This window comes from Plecotus auritus (assembly GCF_963455305.1).
Source record: "Plecotus auritus genome assembly, chromosome: 2".
Taxonomy (NCBI): Eukaryota; Metazoa; Chordata; class Mammalia; order Chiroptera; family Vespertilionidae; genus Plecotus; species Plecotus auritus.
Window position 1 is genome coordinate 57,566,083 of NC_137771.1, and position 19,311 is coordinate 57,585,393.

The window sequence follows — 19,311 nt, forward strand, 5'->3', positions numbered from 1 at the left end:
CAAAAGTCAAAATTAAATGTACTGATTGCTAAGAGTATATAATATCACATTCTATGGCTGATCAGAAGAATAAAGCTAGAGAAGCTGCTAAATCCAGGACTGAGAACCCAATTAGATGCCACAGTTGCCGCAAATCAGACCCGTAAGTATAGCAATATGTATTGTAGGCTTTGCTGATGGCAGCTCAGCTAAAGTCACATGGAAAAACATCACATCAGGCTTCATTCACACTGAAGTGAATGAACACTGGTCTGCCTATTCAAATAAGCCTCTCTTTAGTGTAAGCAAACTCAGATTTGCATGATTTTTATTATATGGCTAGAGAACTGTGACCATTGTGAAAAAAGAAAATTATATAAGGAGATTGCTCTTTGAGGATTTGGAATAAATCAGCCTATGTGGGAGCGAGAGTCTGAATTGGGGACTTTACTCACCTATCTAAAAGTAAAAAGCCATCAGAAGAGAATCCCTCATTATTTCCTTAGAAAAATGACAACATTAAAGTACTTCACCTGGCAGTGTTAACCGGTTGTTAATAATAAGCTCAGTTTAAATTTAGTAAGCAAGAAAATATAATAAGATGGCTTACTTTTTTTTTTTTGACAACATACCCATCTGGGGTTTAACGTGGCATGTCAAATGCCAAGAACAAACTATGCTGCCCAGTGTCAGTGTCTGCATGTCTTAGCACAACAAATGATTTACGGTCCCAGGGCTGTGATGAGGGAAAATGCTTTCCCCTTAACTACACTGTTAAAAGCCAAGGCATCATCATTGTAATAGTATATGTCCACCTGATGTCTGAAGGAGCCAGTACTAGCCTTTGTAAGTAGTCTGGACTTTTAGAGCTACAAGGGGCTTCAGAAATCTGCCATTCTAACCCCTCAAACTTTGAGTTAGGATTGACCTTCTCTAGTACTTTTTCCAGGAGTTTTCTTTTTGTGTGTTTTTGTTGTTGTTGTTTTAGTGCAGAATAGTAGCTGGAAAAATGCATAAGTGACTTAATTGAAAGAGTCTATTCCTGGAAACTAAGGGCTCCAAATCATGTTGAAACTATTCCCAATCAGAGAAACCCCCACATGCAAGTGTAGAAATATTCACATAATTAAAGAAACTTATCCCAGGACTTGTCAATATTCTCTATTACCTCTGTTGCTAACACTAAACCATGTTGTGTTATCATGAAATTCTAGGACTTGGCTAAACAATGTGAAAGTGAGTTTCTTAGCTTCTTGGTAACTAAGGATGATGAAGCCTTTGATACTCCTATAAGCTACAGAGTATGGAGGTTGCCTGGTGTAACTGGCAGGTCCTATGATTGCATTATGCCCAGAGCCTAAGTAGCTTCATCCTCTACCCAATTGAACTGCCCAGATTTGTGAAATCATTTGTTTACACCGATTGGTGAAATGTTAGACTTTGGTTTAACACTCACCTCTGCACTGCACATGATCTTTGAGCCAAGATACTCTTCCAGAAGGTAAGTGCCCCACAAGACTCAATTACCATGCAAGATCGAAAGATTTTTCCTTACAGTCCACTCATATGATATTGTTAGAAAAAGGAAATCTGAAACTCTATGCAGTCAGCTCTGAAAATGGTTCCTGTGGCTCCGAGAGAACATACTGTTTTGTTGCTTGTTTTTGATGAACCTTAGAGAAACCACTAGAGTAAAATTCCATGTACATTGCTAAGGCATCAAATCATAACTGTCCTTGGGCATTGTAACGATGCAGAAAACCTCACTCCACTTTTCTTTTTTTAAGTTCTTCACTTTTTTTATTTTTCTTCTCAGAACAGGCACAATTTGTTTATGGGATGAAAAGCTCTGTTTTCTCCACAGATACATATCCTTTTGTTTGTGCTTTGGATATTTCTGAAAAATAGAAGCTCAGTTTCATAAAAATGAAGAAGATATTGATGAATAAATAGCCAGCTGCTAAACTCATATATTTGCCTATAAAGTGAGCAGTTTCCTCTAAGAAACTCCAAAGGGACCAAACCCAGGGCATTCCATGGTTCCTTGTTACTGAACCTACAAAGTACTAATTTTCTTGTGTTTAACTTTGTTGTCATTGGTACAGAGTAAATACCTATTTCTATTACATAGAGTATATTTTATGCTTCACTCATGTGTCTGAGTTCACACAATGTTTACTGTAGTCTCTCATTCACTTTAAAAACCTATAATCTTCATCTATTTATAGAAGAGACTATAAATGTACAGTCGTGCATTTGGTGAGGGTTTTTTTATTTCCTGGCATCATATTGCTTTATTTATAGGTACTGTGCCTTAGAATTAAGCTTACTAAGTGGCAAAGGGCTCCGAGTATATTTTAGTTTGGTTCACTTTCACAAGACAGCTGAGGAGAGCTAAACAAAGCCAGAGTAGGGGGAAAGGGTGGTGTGGGGAGAAGATTCAATAGACTCATATCCAAAGCAGAGAAACATCCAAGAGACTGCTGCAGACAATCACAAGAGTAAAAGTCCACCTGATGCTGAGGGATATTTACTTCCTTGCTGTGTCAGACTTGTTAGCAAAGTTCAGTTAGTGCACAAGCTACTTAAAAAATAGAAGTCTTCATTCTTTCCTCCCTTCTTTCCTTCTTCTAGTCCTCATTTTCTTTCTAGAACACTTAGCGTTCCTTCAGTGAATAGCTTTTCATTTTACAAATTAGTTTACAGTACTCTACCAAATTCTATGAGAAACCCCTATTTGGATATGATCTTAAAATGAGACTCTTCTTTGGGAATAAAATAACCATATATTATACTTATATGCCCGGGTTATTACAGGGCTGTATACCTCCTTCCATTTCCTCAAATACTCTATGAGGTAGGTAATGTTACTATCAGCATTTTGCATACAAGGAAACTGGATCAGAGTGGTTAAGTACAAGGTTTTACAGGTAGTGATGGAATGAGATTTTTCACCCAGGTAATCTGACCCAGAATCCATACCAAGTTGGGACAGGCTAATAGATGCAACCAAGTCCAAAATGTCAATGACTTAACAGAATCAGGTTTGTCTCTCTCTCTCTAGCATTTAAATCCCATGTAGACGTTCGTTCCTCTCCAACCACCTTGTGTCCAAGGATGACTCAGTGGTGCAGGGTCCTCCCATCATGTGACTTTTCTCCTTTTCATCCTTGGAGTCCTCTCTATTTGGCCTGCTGTCAGGGAGAGAGCATGAGGGATCCTGTGTGGAAGGTTTTGTGAACAAATCAAAGACAGTGTGCATCATTCTACCCACATTCCATTTGTCCAGGCTCAGTCACATGGCCTGGTAGTGAGATTAGCAATGTTGTCTGTGGGGGCGGAAAAAGAACAGGGTTTGATATATAAGAACGTGTGGAGGTCTCATAATATTTTAGTCATGATAACATATAGTCTTTTAGAAATTACTCAGTTTTGTGCTACTGTTTTGAATTTTTTATGTTGATAATGCTTATTAGTAACAAAAATTTTTTTATCTATACAAATGTCAGCACCCACTTCTCAAACAAAGCAAACTAGGAAGCAAAATATTGTCCTAAGTCCTATTATGCCAAGAAATGAGAATATGATATCCCTTACTCAAGGAAGTAATGAGAGAAACTAATACTCTAGAAACACTTTTAAGTGACTTAATTCTACCAGTGGTAAAATTTACTGTCTCGGTGATCTGTGGTTAAAGTAAGATAGATACATCCTCACCTGATCAACCCATTTTGTGTTTGCCTATTTCCTTTTCAAGATGTCACAAAGATTAAATTCCCTTTTCAACTTTCCTTTGGTCTTCAAGTCTATGCCGTAGCTCTGATGATTTTTTAAAGTAAAAAAAAATGAAACTGCTGGTCCACATATCTTAAAATTACAAACATCTCTGTTATACCCTTTCTCCTTTCTCTATTCACATTAGCATATAAATTTGCTCAAGCAAAAAGTCCAAATATCCCATAAAAATAGTGGTCCATCACCCAAATATCACAGGTATATTCCCATGGAGAAAGGTCCTTCATGTTTTCGTTCTCTTCAGCTCTCAATATTTTTCTTCCCTTCCCAAGGCTTTCTATTTTTTGACATTCTTTTCTTTAAGATATCTGAAATCCTTTTCTCTTAATGTTAATAGATTTTATATCCTAAAATTCTTTCTTCCCTAGTACAAAACTGCTATCATGGGAAATATGCTTTGCATATTAGCATATAAATTTTATTAGTTTGTCCACTGAGAGAGATTAGTTGAGACTCTAAAAACAAAATAATTAGAGAAGGAAATCTGCCAATGCTTACCTTCTTCCAGATCAATGTGAAATTCCTGTAAGGACAAGACAATTTACCTGGTTGGTTGAATTTCCTTCTAAGAACTGTAACTGGTAATAATTTCTTAAGTTGCTTTACAGGATTAAATTAGGTTTTCACTGTCCCTAAAACTCTTGAATAACACAGTATATAGTGTGTGTACACTATGCAATGTTAAGAGTTCTTACATCTATCATTGATAACATTTTTCAAGCAGACATTTTCCTATGCTCACGAAATCACTTTAAAATCTATATAATTTTTCAGAATAATCTTGTTCCACATGCCTAGACTTCCCAAGAAGTATAATACATACAATGAAATTTACTTAGAATGGTTTCCCATCTTCAGTGGTAGTTTTACTTCAAATTAAAATGGCTAATCCGACACACCTTTTGGTGCTGCTGATTATAATAGGTTTCATCTCTAGTAAAAAGGGGCATACATAACGCTACAATCTTTGATGGATAAAAGGACATTAACATTGGATGAGGACATTAATGTCATGCAAATAGATCTGTGAATCATGCAAAGCTGTGAGTGCCTGTTCAATATGAAGCCACAGAAAAAGAAGGTGGGGGGAAGCATTCAACTGTACAACATATGGGCTCAATGAAACCAAATAAGATTTGACAGGAGTTCAATGTGGGGATTGGGAGGAGAAAAGATAAACCAAAGAACATGGCAATAGAGTAGTGAAGATCTGGGAGGGGGGATTTAGGGGCTGGGGGGAATGGGTACAGGGGGCAAATGGGAGATATCTGCAATACTATCAACAATAAAAATATATTTAAGTAAATAAATTTTTAAAAACTGAATGAAGCATCAAAAAATAATAACATAGTCACAAGTGGCAATTATAGAAATACTTGCCCTTAGTGCTTAGCTTCCTTAATCTTCAACCCCATAGGAACTAGAAGTTTTATTCACAGCACACCTTGTTTTCCCTGGGGAGAAAAAAAATTGACAGGAACAAGTAGGAAGCCGGGCACTTAGGTCCAAGAAAGACTGGAGCATGATTTTACAGCAGCACCCACAAAAATATTTGGAGGTTTTAGAACACTAATATGAGACGTAACAATTTAAAAGGGCAATATGACCTAAGATTCATGGAAGAGTCTAAGAATAAGAAGCAAAGTTCACTTCTGGAAGTATTTTTAAAACTTGTTTTTACTCTATTTCTGATTAACACATAGGGTATTTTCATTGTCAAAACCATTAAAAGACAGAAAGGTATAATATTAACACATTGCCCAGTATTCATTCAGTAATGTTCTATAAATATTAATAAAATTATACTTATACTATTTTAACCTGCATTTTCTCCTTAGTAAGAAATTGCAAGCATTTTCCCAATGTCACTAGATTATCTTTAAAAATTTTTAGTAGCTGCACTGTGGCATAATTTGATTAACCATTTCTCCATTGTCACTTTTCTCTGTATGATAAAAAAGGTTAATTCATAAAATTTTGAATATTTCTCTGATTTTTGTATTGCACCAACATGCAGTGGTGCCTGCTTCCCTGCATCCTTGCCAAAAATTGGTATTTATTATGTTTGCCAACTTTATATGTGCTAAATATGTTATCTTGATTTACTTAGCATTTAATTGATGACTATGGAAATTAAAATTTTTGCATACTAGTATTTATTGGCAATTTACATTGCTTCTTTTATGAATTAGTTCTTCCAATACTTTATTTTTTATTGCAGTGAGATTCACAATACTTTGAAGACACAGACAAATCAGAACTTACTCAAAAGAAAAGGAACCATATTGAGTGACCTGGATCATGAGGGAGCTGGAAGTCTTTTGTGCCAGGGATTGAAAACATTTGGCTAGCTTGATAGAACATGCTGGGCAGAACTAAATTCCAATATTTTAAAGCCATAATGAGGCACAAAATTAGTTTTAAACACTATAGCTCCATTGAATGGAACTAGAGCCAAAAGATGAAATTTCAGATTTTACCCCAGGAGGCCATTCAGAAGAATCTAAAATTAGAATGTAAATTTTTAGAATGAGTGAATTGGTGTGATATATTCCCAGATAAATCAGATTGCCCACTTGTGTAGTTTTTCATGCAATTAGAAAGGAAGTTGGACTCAATGGCCCTCAAGGCCCCCTCCAAAGCCCATGTTCTGTGAAATAGGATGCAACTCCATGTAGGAAGGCAAGATTTAACACTGAAGGTCTGAAAAAACTAAGCCTAGAATGGTTGAGCTTTGGGAACCCTTGTCCAAACAGTAGCATATTCAGATGCCATCTCTTAAAACAAGTTATTTCTGATGATGGCAAATTTCACCAAATTCACATTCAGTGTTGGTTCCCGAATTCTGGAAGTACATCGCATTGCTGGTAGGTACACACATACCACCCCCCACACCACCACCAGTCCTACCACTGCCCATCAATGACTTTATTCTAGTAATGCTTCACAAGGAGCTATAACTTTGCTTCTCAGTGGGGAAATTTATTCACTTTGTAGCCCACATGTTTTTATATACTTGCTATTGTGCTATGTCTTTGAAATGTAATGACTCAAGAAAATTACATTTAGTATTATAGCATTTCTCATGTTAGTAATTTATGATAATGGATGTCACTGTAGATTTAGGAGTCATTTATATTGTCCACCTTTTCCCATTTCTGCTAGATTAAATAAATTCCTCATATTGGGTTTTACTGCATTTTTCAGTTTTCTAGTCTGTACCATTCACTTTCAGTATATTTATAATCCTTTTATCTAGTTTTTGTAGTTTCAAAATGATGCCTAGGATATTTTAGGTTTTGAGCAATCAATGCCCTTTTCAAAATGCTCTCTGAAGGTTTTTATAAAATAATATTCCCCATAATAAAACTTTAAATTATCTGCCTTTTCCTTTACTAAACTTAATACAAGAAGGCTAATGAACATTAAGCATTTTAATCATCCCACACTGTCAAAACTGTCTTCTCGTTACGGAGAATTGGATAGGCCTTGAGCCTAATTGTATTCCTGGCAATGTAACTAGAGTGAAAACTTGACAATATGATTAGTATATAAATATGAAATTGGTCCTGGTCTTTATTAATTACCTACAGCAAAATAATATTTCAACAAATATACATTGAATATAACCAAATTCATGGTACTTCATTTCCTTATGGAGTTTACCAAAGAGTTATAAAAATAAAATGAAAAATTCTAAACAACACAAGATGATCGCCAAACAAGAATAATGCAAATAAAAATGTCATATGTTATACAGAAGTATAAGGAAAAAATAATTCAGATATAAAAATTACCATTACATTATATTTTCAAGTAATATTCAAATAAACCCACAGGGTGATTCAAATTCTCAGGATGATACAGCACATAGTGGATCTCAAGAAGTGCATCTGAACTTCTATTAGCAATTCCTTATAGAAATGACTAATACAGGAGACAGTCACCAAGACATAAAGGTGCTTTTATCTAACGCAAGATGAGGCTTTCTGACAGCAGCATCTTGTAGAAGAGGAGCTGGAAACTGCTGGGGAAACACCAGGGTTCAGGCAAGGCACTGGTACTATTTTGAAGTGTCTTCTTTGAACAAACAGCACCTTTCAAAGACATTTCAAAGTTAGCAGTGAATTCAAATAGCATAGGATGTGGAACCATTGTAGGTGTAAATATGGGTCCATTTCATCCCTTTTATCCATGTAGATCAATTAGTCTTGTGTTATTATCCTTGGTATGCATTTACTATCAGCTTTAGGAGTTGCCATGAATATGAATTACTCTGATTATGCTTTTTCTTTTGACAGTTTCATCTATACTTATATACTGAGCTTAAATAAAATTTTTCTAATGTAATGATAGCTATATGCATCTAATTGGAGACTTAAGCAGGGCTAAGACTGGGAAAGCAAAAATTATAATATGCTCCTGTCCCAATTTTCAGTGGTTGTCTACAACTTCCAAAGAAAGTCTTATAGAGGATTGACACTCTTTTATGTGATTTAATGGCTTTGATGACCTAAATAACCTACTTATGGCTTCCCGGAAGTGACCTATTCTAGGAAAAATTACTATACTGTGTTATAGGTGAATTACTCTGCGTGGAGAATAAAGGTAAAATGAGAGTGGATAGCTAGTTGTAAAATTATATCATAATATTTTTTCATGTCTCTTAAACTCTTTCCTAATGGAACTTCTCATTATATATTCACCAGGAAGAGCTACTCAGGTGATCTCATGAGCTATTGTCATTGAGTTTAGAAAGAGATTCATATATGTTTGGTCAATTGATTTTCATAGACATGCTAAAATGAATTTATGGGGAAAAATAGTCTTTTTGATGTATGGTGCTGAAACAACTGTATGGAAAAAGTGACTTAATTCGAACCCCTCACCATAATATAGGAAAGGAGCATGAGAAATATATAAATTAACTAAACCAAACAAAGTTAAGTCAGGGGCCTGCTATGTGCTCCCTGACACGGAACTAGGCTGACCAGAGATGCAAGCAGACCACAGGAGCCTCTGGAACAAAGAAAAGTGCTGCAAAAATTGATTAATAACTACTCACCCATACCTTATTATTGACCTGTACCATAAAAGGAGAATGCAAGGCCATGGAGTATACTTTGTAAAGGTTAAAGTTAATCCCAGCATATGTTTTTTTCCCCATGCCAGCAATTTCCCATAGAAACTACAAACAGATATAAGCTCACCTTCTAGAGATGTTTGGGGTCTCTCTTTCCTCTTTTATGACAAGAGTCTGCTGCTCTGTCTATGGAGTGACTTTCACGCTGGTCTCTGTTGCCTCACTGGGAAAGACAGATTGCTGCTCTGTCTGTGGAGTATCCCTCTCTGTCTTATTGCTTCACTTCACTAATAAACTTTTTTCCACTTTAAATTCTATGCTGGTTCAAATTTGAATTCTTCCTTGTACAAAGCCAGGACTCCACAGTGGGTTGTGGATCTTTGGGTTCCTGGACCCCCAGGATGCCTGCATTAACCATTCAGAAAAATTAACCAGAAATGGATGATTAATCTAAGCATAAGAAATAAAATAATAAAAACTTTAGAAAAAAAAACAGTATAAATTCTTCATGACTTTGGGTTAAATATTTCCTAGGATGCAAAAAGAAAAAAATTATAAAAGGAAAATATAATTAAATGCAATTTAAACAAATTAAAAACTTTTTTTGAAAGACACTACTAAGAAAATAAAAATAGCCTGCCTCTCGTGACTCAGTGTTTGGATATCAACCTATGAACCAAGAGGTCACAGTTCGATTCCTGATCAGGGCACATTTCTGGATTGTGGGCTCGATCCCCAGTGTGGGGCATGCAGGAGGCAGCCAATCAATGATTTTTTCTCATCACTGATGTTTCTATCTCTCTCTTCTTCTCTGAAATCAATAAAAAATATTTTTAAAAAACAAAACAAAAATACAAGCCATAGTCAAGAGAAAATATTTACAATACACATAGCTGACAAAGGACTTGTATCCTGAATATATAAAGAACTTTTACAACTCAACCAAAAAAGACCAAACATCTCAAGTTAAAATAGGCAAACAATTTGAACATATGCTTCACAAAGAAAGATATATAAATGTCCATGAAAACATGGTCAACATCACAATAAACAGGAAATACAAATTAAAACTGAACACTCTACTAGGCTTAAGGGACTCACTGGTGAAAAAAAATTAAACATACATTCTGCCTTTTTGAAATTTAGAGTATAATGAGACATACAGATGAGTTAATCAGCATTCACAAAGAATGGGATAAATGCTAGAACAGGAAAAACACAGTTGCTTTGAAGTGATGACAGGGGCCAAGGGGATTACCAAGGCAGGCTTCCTGGTGAAAGTGGATTTAAGCTGAGTTTAGAAAGATGAGTGAAAGCAAATTGAGCAACAGGGCTGTGAAGAAGATACTAGTGAGCATGGAGAAGAAATGGTATAATGCAGAAAGTCATGAAGAAGAGGAAAGGAAGCATGACAAGTTTAAGAATCTAAAAGAAGTTTACTATGGCTGGTTAGAGAAAAACCACAGAGGTGAGAGATACAAGGTTTTGGTTAGAGAGAAACAAGCAATATAATCAGAGGTCAGATCATACAAGTCTTACAGGCTGTCATAAGGAATTTAAAATTGGTTATAAGAGCAATGCATGAAAAGCATAGAAAGGCTTTAAACAAAGGACTATGATTTGCTGTATAAAATGATCACAGAAAGGGCAGAGAAATCAATGAAAATTCACAAGTTTTTAGCTTGAACAATTGGGCAGATGTTGATGCTACTGCCTGTAATAGGAAATATAGTAGAAAAAGCAATTGAAGAATTAAGATTTCGACATGGTCAGTTTAAGGTATGTGTAGGACACTGAAATGAAATTTCACATATGAAGCTCAGGAGAGAGGTCTAGCCTAAAGGTATACATTTGGGAGTCATCTGTATCATAGAGAATAGGATATGGTAAGTGCTATGATAGAAATATGGACAGAATATTATAAAAGCACAAAGATCATCTAGTATAGAGCTTGAGAGAATCAATCAGTTAAGAATAATCGTGTGTGTGAAGTTGACTTTTTGAGGAAAAGCAAGCTCTAAGAGGAAAAACTGTAAAAAGTTATCCTGTTTATAAATGTACACATGAATGGAGAAAGGAGTATTAGATATTGAGAGTGGAGGTCATGGTGGTAAAAGGGAGCATAGCAGAATGAGTAGGTATGAATGAAGGAGTGTTAATTCAGTCATTATCAAGAGTTAAGGGAATAAAATCTATTTCTAAGAACGTGTTGTTTGTGATTTTGCTTCCCAAACAGGCACGAACACATTGGGGACAGAAAATCCCAGACATATTGGCACTGGACAGGTTCTGAGATAAGGAGAAAAGGACAAAAGAGTGAGAAATGCATTCAAGTTTTTAAATGTGCTGTGATGTCAGGAATACTCTTTTCCAGAAATGCATGAGCCACAGGCTAGAAAAATGAGAAGCTGAAGTCACATTTTAAAATTAGGGCAAGACATGCAGCATAAATGTGAAATGTATAGAGGGAAAATTGCAAGACCGCAAAAAAGGCAAACATATCTTTATTTGATATTTTAAATGAACAATATTTATCAGGTTATTAATTTATAATGTATTAATTTAACAAATATTAAGTGAGAGTGGAAAGTTTAAGTAAAATAGTTTGGAACATTTTTTAAAGTAGAAAACTATAACACTTCAAATAAATACTCAAGCCTGGTGCTAAGTTATCTATATCACAGTTGGAATGTGGCAAAGGGATAGAGAAAAACTAAAATCAACAGCTTTCAGATCTATACCACCTATGACTTAAGTGGAGTTTTTCTTTCTGGCTGTAGTAACAGAAAATATTCCTGACTTGGAGGCACAAAGTGACAATTCAGAACTCCTGGCAGAAAAAAAAGTTAAGCTTGGAATATACTATAAGTAATAACTTTAGGAACTTCCCTGATTGTAATCTTTCTCAAAGGAAATATTTGTTAAATGATATAGGTATGGAATTGAAGAAAAATGAGATAACCAACAGGAAAGAAAATTTCCTCAGGTGTAATATTTGGTTTTCTTATTGCACTCCATGTTAATGTTGGATAACTGTTATTTTCTTCCCCCCCCCCCCCCCCAAAAAAAAAACATTTTTTCTTTCCCCTGTCTCTTTACCCAGTGACAAACTATTTCATACATGTGGGCCTATAAGCCTGGATGACCAAACTTTGCACCATATCATTTTAGCCATAGTAATTGGTTTGGAATGGGTATCTATCCCAAGCAAGTACAATCAGTTCTCTTTCCTGTGACTGATGTATAGTTTCTGGAAGAAAGAATCCAGTGATGTTGCTGCAAAGGTATGGTAATATCTTATCTGGCCAATATTTATCTTCCCTTCAATAGGAAAAATGCCCATGCTGCATAGAAGAGCAAAGATAAAGGCTAGCTGGTTGGCAAATACCTTTAAGCCTTCAAAAAATGTGAATTGTGCCTATTCTAGTTTGTTTTTCATAATTACAAGAGCTAATAAGTTCCCCTTTTCTCTTTTGTTTCAGACAAACTATCTAAAGGCTAAATTAGATTTTTGCTATTTTGTTATTTGCTGTCTAAAGAATCTAGGCTAATAAAATCTGCCAAAAACATAGACTCCATGTTTTGAAAGATATTGTCTACTATATTGTGCTTAGTAAGTAAAAAGTATTGTGATTTACATTTTTCATAACAGAAATTGTTACATCTATTCTAAACGTCTTTCTTTTAATTTAATTTTTTAAAATTCTTGATTATCTGTGAGGAAGATTTATCCATTGATGTCAATGGGTGTTAAATGCCCTACTATGACTGTATTGTTGTTGATCTCTTCCTTTATGTCCATCAAGATTTGCTCTATGTATTTAGATGCTCCTTATGTTGGCTGCATGAATGTTTACAAGGGTTATATCCTCTTGTTGAATTGTCCCTTTTAGCATAATGTAGTGTCCTTCTTTGTCTCTTAGAATGGCCTTTGTTTTGAAGTCTATTTTGTTAGATATAAGTATTGCTACCCAGGCTTTTTTTTTTCATTTCCATTTGCATTAAATATCTTTTTCCATCCCTTTTCTTTTACTTGGTGTGTATTTTTCATTCTAAGGTGGGTCTCTTGTAGACAACATATATATGGGTCATTTTTTTATCCATTTGGCTACCCTATATCCTTTGCTTAAAGCATTTAAGCCATTTACATATAAAGTGTTTATTGATAGGCACATATCTATTGTTTTTAACTATGTTCTTCTGGTCTTCTAATTATTCTTATTCTTCAAGAAAACCTTTTAACATTTCTTGTAATACTGGTTTTCTTGAAGAGTGGGGCTATTGCATTTCCATAGGCTGATACCATAAAGAGGTGAGTGCTCCACCCAAGAAAGATGGTGTCTGCAGTGTGGGAGAGTGACTCCACACAGGGATCCTATGGCTGTCCCTTAGCTCTCTCCCTAGAACCACAAACCCCACTCTCTCCTCATATGACTCTAGTCCACTCCACATTCACTCTGCCAGAGCCCAGGGTGAGTGGCTTTGAATGAGATTTTATGAATTGGCCCTTTAAGAGGGTGCTGGTGTCTCTAGCAAACACTGTTCCCCCCTGGAGGACAGAATCCCTGCTAGGCGCTATATGTATGCCTCTTCCTGACTCTGGTGCTCTGGGCTGAGGAGCCAGGCTGGGAGTTGAGACTCCACACTTTCCAGGGAAACCTTTTCAGCTGAGATATCCTCCAGAATCTTAGCCACCACCCCTGGGAGCAGGGCCAGCCCTCTTTACATCTCCTTCCTTCCTGTATTAATATTTTTTTGTTTGTTTTTAATCCTTAGTTATAAGACTTTTCTTCAGCTACTCTTCAGTTGGTAATTCATGTTGCTTGCTCTGTATTTTGGTTGCAATTTTATTCTAAGTATTGAATCAGGATGAAGAAGCTAGAATTACTAATTGAGTTGACAGAATTCCAAACAAAAGATAGGTTGTCATGCTTTGCTAACTTTTAGAAACTAAACAAGGGCATACATATAAGTTGTTCAAAGTATTACAAAGGTTTTGGAACCTACATGATTATCCTCAGTGTGTCCTAGATTCCAGAGACTCCAGTGGAAACTATGCTCATTGGACTAATCTCTCTATAGCACTTACAATACAGTATAATAATGTAACATATGGTTTATATGCCAATCTCCTCTATTAGATCTCCCCCAGATTTTTTATAGTAAGAAAAGTGGTACAGAAATAGCTAGATTTTCCCTAATATCTATTTTACAATTCTCCTACAATGACAGAGCCTCTACATTTTGGCTGGGCATATGGCCATGCACCATTCCTGGTGGGTATGGTCATATTATTAAATACTGGTTAATTACGTGTGGTTTAAGCTTGAGGTTGAAACTTTAAGAAATAGTTGAGTGTTTCCTGATTCTATTTAAGGAATGAGTACATTCTACTCCATCTCCTACTGAGTACAGCTAAAATTCCTAGTCAAAAATATACACTGAGTGGCCAGATTATTATGATCTCTGAACACATAATAATCTGTCCACTCAGTGTATAACCTATATAATAAAAGGCTAATATGCAAATTGTCCCCTCGACCAGGAGTTCGACCAGCAGGAAGGCTGGCCAACTGCCCATGTCCCCTCCCCCTGGCCAGGCTGGCCAGACCCCACCCATGCACGAATTCATGCACCAGGCCTCTAATACACACACATACACACACACACACACACACACACACACACACACACACACTGAGTGGCCACATTATTATGCATCCAGAGATCATAATAATCTGGCCACTCAGTGTAAAGAAACTATCTGAAAAGTAAATAAGAGCAGTCAGACTAGGGATGCAAACAAAAACTTGAAGACCATACCATATAGCAGTGAATTCCCTGTTAGTTTTTTTTCCTTTCATGTCTCCTGGATTACAATCTAGATATCCTAAATCCTAGAACAGTGTATCATGCATGGACTGGAAACCTCTCTCTCTCTCCAACCTGAGGGCTACAAAGACAGGGTCCTGCAAGATGGAGCCATAGTAATGAACCTGCATCCCTATAGTAGTCGTGGTAGCATCAGGAGTAGCACAAAAGGCTCTTTTCTACAAATTTGCACTTCAAGGTACACCCAGTGCAGGGAGACATGAATTTATAGGCAGAGAACAAGAAAAGGGTGCTTCTGAGACCCAGATTATGTAGGAGAAATCATAGAGAGGAAGGAGGTAGAGAAAGGGATCCTTTAAACATGTGTATAAAAAGTAGCATCTAAAAAAGGTTATAACCTAGTGATCCTTTATGATTCCCCAAGGTCTTAGTTATGTGTATGTATTCAATAAATAAATACTTGACAAATAAAGATTAATTTAATAAAATAGGGCAAATTGATTATCAAAATATTGTATTCCCTAGTTTGGCCAGTGATGAAATATTGTTAGAACCATTTTACTAATGAGTAGAAAGAAAAGTTTCACTATTGTCATTCTTCCCTGGTAAAATGAAGGGTTTGGTTGAGTCTGTCCTGGATAAGTCAGGCATTGTACCGATGGATTTACCACACCAAAAAAATCAATATAGCTGGTTTAAAACTATTCAATCTAAAGCAGTTAGACTCTGCTCTGGCTCAGGTTTCCAGGAATCTGACTGTAGAAACCACCTGCCCAATTTTTTAAATTAAAACCCTGTTTTAGAGAATGTGAGTTCCAAAATGCTCCTATCTGTGGGAATCTTAAGATCCCCTTTTACATTGATAACAATAGGCAAAAAATTCAGAGGTGCTTTTATTTCAAATAACTTTTGTCAAATCCTGTCAACCTAACTTACCATCTTCCTGTGAATTAAGCTACAAGAGCCTCAGATCTAAGCACTTTCTGTAGCAATCATAACCTACATGTCAACATTTTTCTTGAAATTCATTTGTTCATTCAATAAGCATATATTTTTCACGGTAAGCTTCAGTCTAGAATTTGGAAGCTGGCTCTGGTTTTGTCCTGTCTAGGCTGTCTACTTACTTCAACACTTATATCATCACACACACACACACACACACACACACACACACACACACACACACACACACACCTGTCTTCCCTATGTTGTGGACAAGGATTCTATTTAATACTATTCATACCCCTGTCTGCATCCACCCAACCCCACTATTTACATGGTGTTCAGCCCATGGTAAACACACAAAAAAATTCTCTTAAATAGGAGTAACAAAACTATTATTCAGAGCACTAGAAGAAATAAATTTTGTTATGGCAAGAAATCGAATAAAGGGAAGAAATAAGTGGAGAGACATTTTCAGCAACACATTTATCAGTTGTTGCCCCTTGCTGGGCCTTTGGTCTGTGCATTTATGGTTCCTCTGGTGCCATAGCTGCTGCTGGACTCCAGAGATTAAACCTCTTTTCTGCAATAGATCAAAACCTGATTATGGTTTTGGATCAAAATCAGAAGAGCACTTTGAGGCCTTAAGGCTTCTGAACTCTGACAATATGAGGATGCTGGATCAAAGTGTCAGTAGCAGAACACTGGTTTTGTGCGGAATGAATAAATCCTGGGGAGTTAAAGGTTTTCAGAATTTCTGTGTCTGAGTTTTCTGACATTATTTTAAAACTTTGATGTCGTTCAGCTGGCTCACTTTTCTGAGTCCATATTTATTTATCGCAATGACTCTTCAATAGCATCTTTTATGGGAAATTTTAACTCTGGAATAAATATTATTTTTTAAATTGGGGGACACCTAATAAAAAGTTTATTAATTCACTCAGTCAGTAAGTAGGAATATATTATATATGTAGGATAAGGTGTTATGAGTAAAAAATAGAACTGTCTCCTAGGAGTTTACCACCTAGTAGTAAAAATAAAATATATACATCAAAAATTAAAAATTTAAAAGCACAATAAGAGGCTCTGCTTCCAGTGATGGCATATAATGTGTATGACTAACTTCTACTACCAAGAACTGGGAAGGTTGCATAAAATATGAATAAAAATCTGTTGAAAAACATTGGGGAACCTTCAAAGAAGCAGGTATCTGAGGAACCAAGATCCTTAGAGAAAAGAAGTCCAAAGATGTAAGCCTGACATTTAGCTCTTCTTTTCCCTTCAAAACATTTGCAAATTTTTAAGCAGCCTCTAAGAGTCTAAGAAGCTAAGCAGTTTTTAAAACTAATGGGGCTTGGGAGTAAAAACTTTAAGTTCAAGGCCTACCAAAAAGTAGAGGTATGTTAAAAACATCTAAGGCTTTTGGTTGAAAGGACTACTCAAAAAGAAAGGCTAACAAGAAACAGACCAGCCCACATGAAAGCAGATTCCAATTAACTCAATCTCTAATTGAATTAAAGTGTTTTGCCCCCAGCTTAACTGCTTACCAAGAAAAAATATACCCTCTTTGAAGAAAAATAATATGATCCAGAGTAAAATTATTTCTATATTATTTCACAGGCAAAATCCAAGATTTTTTGTTGGTGTTGTTTTAAATAAAAATCTATTAGGCAAATTAATAGAAGAGACCAACAAGGGATAATGTAGACAACAGAAATAAACCTTTGGAAAGTAAAATATTAAAATTATGTATAAAACAAAAATAACTGTATCTAATATATTCAAAGACAATATGGCAAGATGAATAATTCAGAAGATAACTAAAAACCAAATAGAAATTCTACAATAAAAAAATTCAAAATTTGAAAAATAAACTGAATAGATAGGTTGAGTAGCAGATTAGATATAGGTGAATAGAGAACTAGTTAACTATAAGATAGGTCAGTACTAAAGATGCTGACAAAAGCACAGGAAAAAGACTAATGTACACATAATTTAAGTCCTAGAAGGAGAAGAGAGTGAGAATATTTGAAGATATATGTCCAAGAAATTTTAAAAATAAGAAAGACATCAAGGCACAGATTTAAGAATTACTTTAAACACCAATAAAAATAAATACAAAAACAATGACACCCTTGCCTAGCCACATGATCACAGTACACATGACCTTCCTAGTCACATCTCTCTTCTTGGTCTTGCTGATCATTGACTTAACCAGGAGGTCGTTTTCCTCCTGCATCTGATCATTTAAAGTTTGCAATTTGGCTGATATCCACAGGAATGTCTGATGGTATCCCATGTATTCTTGCTTGGTGGTAAGTCATCTATTGGTGTTAGCACACTATCTTGCCTCAGATTTTGAGCAGAATGGAAAAACTTCTCCTAAACCAGCATATTATGAAGAAGTCAGTTCCTCTGGAAACCATGGATCTCATCTTCTATGATTCGATCTTGCTTCTGCTCTTTTAAACTCTCCTGTTGTCAGATCATCCTGCTCAGAATTGAAATCATGCCTCTAATCACATCAAAGATTGTATAAAATGGGTTATAACACTTTTGAAATTACAGGCAGGACAGCAGTGGTTTAAAGCTTAGGCTCTGGAATCAAAGGACATACTTTTCAAATCCTGGCTCCAACTTCCAAAGTGTGTGGTCTTGAGCAATACATTGATGATAATGAAGCTGGTGGGGAAGTGCTTACTCTGTGCTAGGCACTATGTATTGAGTGCTTACTCTGTGCTAGGCACTATGGCCAAGAAGTTTTCACACATTATCTCATTTAGCACTATCAACAACTCAGGGGAATCCAATAGACACTTATATTGTCAGATGAGGAATCTGAGACTTTTCAGATTTACTCCTCATACAATGTATGACTCTGTGCAAGTTATTTCATCTCTCTAAGTCTCTTCTACAAATGCTAAAATATCTAATTTACAAGCAATTGACATGATTAAATGAGTTGATGCAGGTAAAGAACTTGGCCTATAGTGAGCCAAATAAGTATTATTTGCTGATGCTGTTATTACAACCTTCCACTCTCCAATATGTAAATGATTTGCATATAATATGAAGAATCAAATTTTACCCAGTCAGTTAGATCAGAAAGATACAACCAAATTGAGTTTTCAGACCAAAATCTTCACTTTGGTGATAGTTGACAATATCGACTTCAATTTGCATTATAAAATCAGAATTGAAGATATAGGTATGTTGAATTCTAGGGATGAGGTGACAAGTTGAAGATAAGTAAACAATCTGAAACCACTGGAAAAATACCAGAAATGTCCCGGGATCACCTCGTGATAATTAGGCAGACAGATGTCCCTTCTCACCTACTTCCTCACCCTCATCTCCGCACTCAACCAACCATTTGAGGAAATCCCAGGTGTCACAAGCCTTCAGCCCACTTCAAAGCCTATACTATATTATATGAAGTAACACAAGCTCAGCTTCCCCACCAAAGACCACACAAATGTAAATACTCTTACCTAGCGAAGCCTTTTATTTGTCATTCTGGACAACTATGGTCTCACAACTCCAGAGGAAAGAATCAATGCCATCACTATTCATTTCCATCTATCATGACACCTCAAAGAGATGTCCTTCACAATGACACCATCTTATTCTAATGCTTTACACTGAGTATTCTTTTGTCTCATTAATAATTTCACTGACGA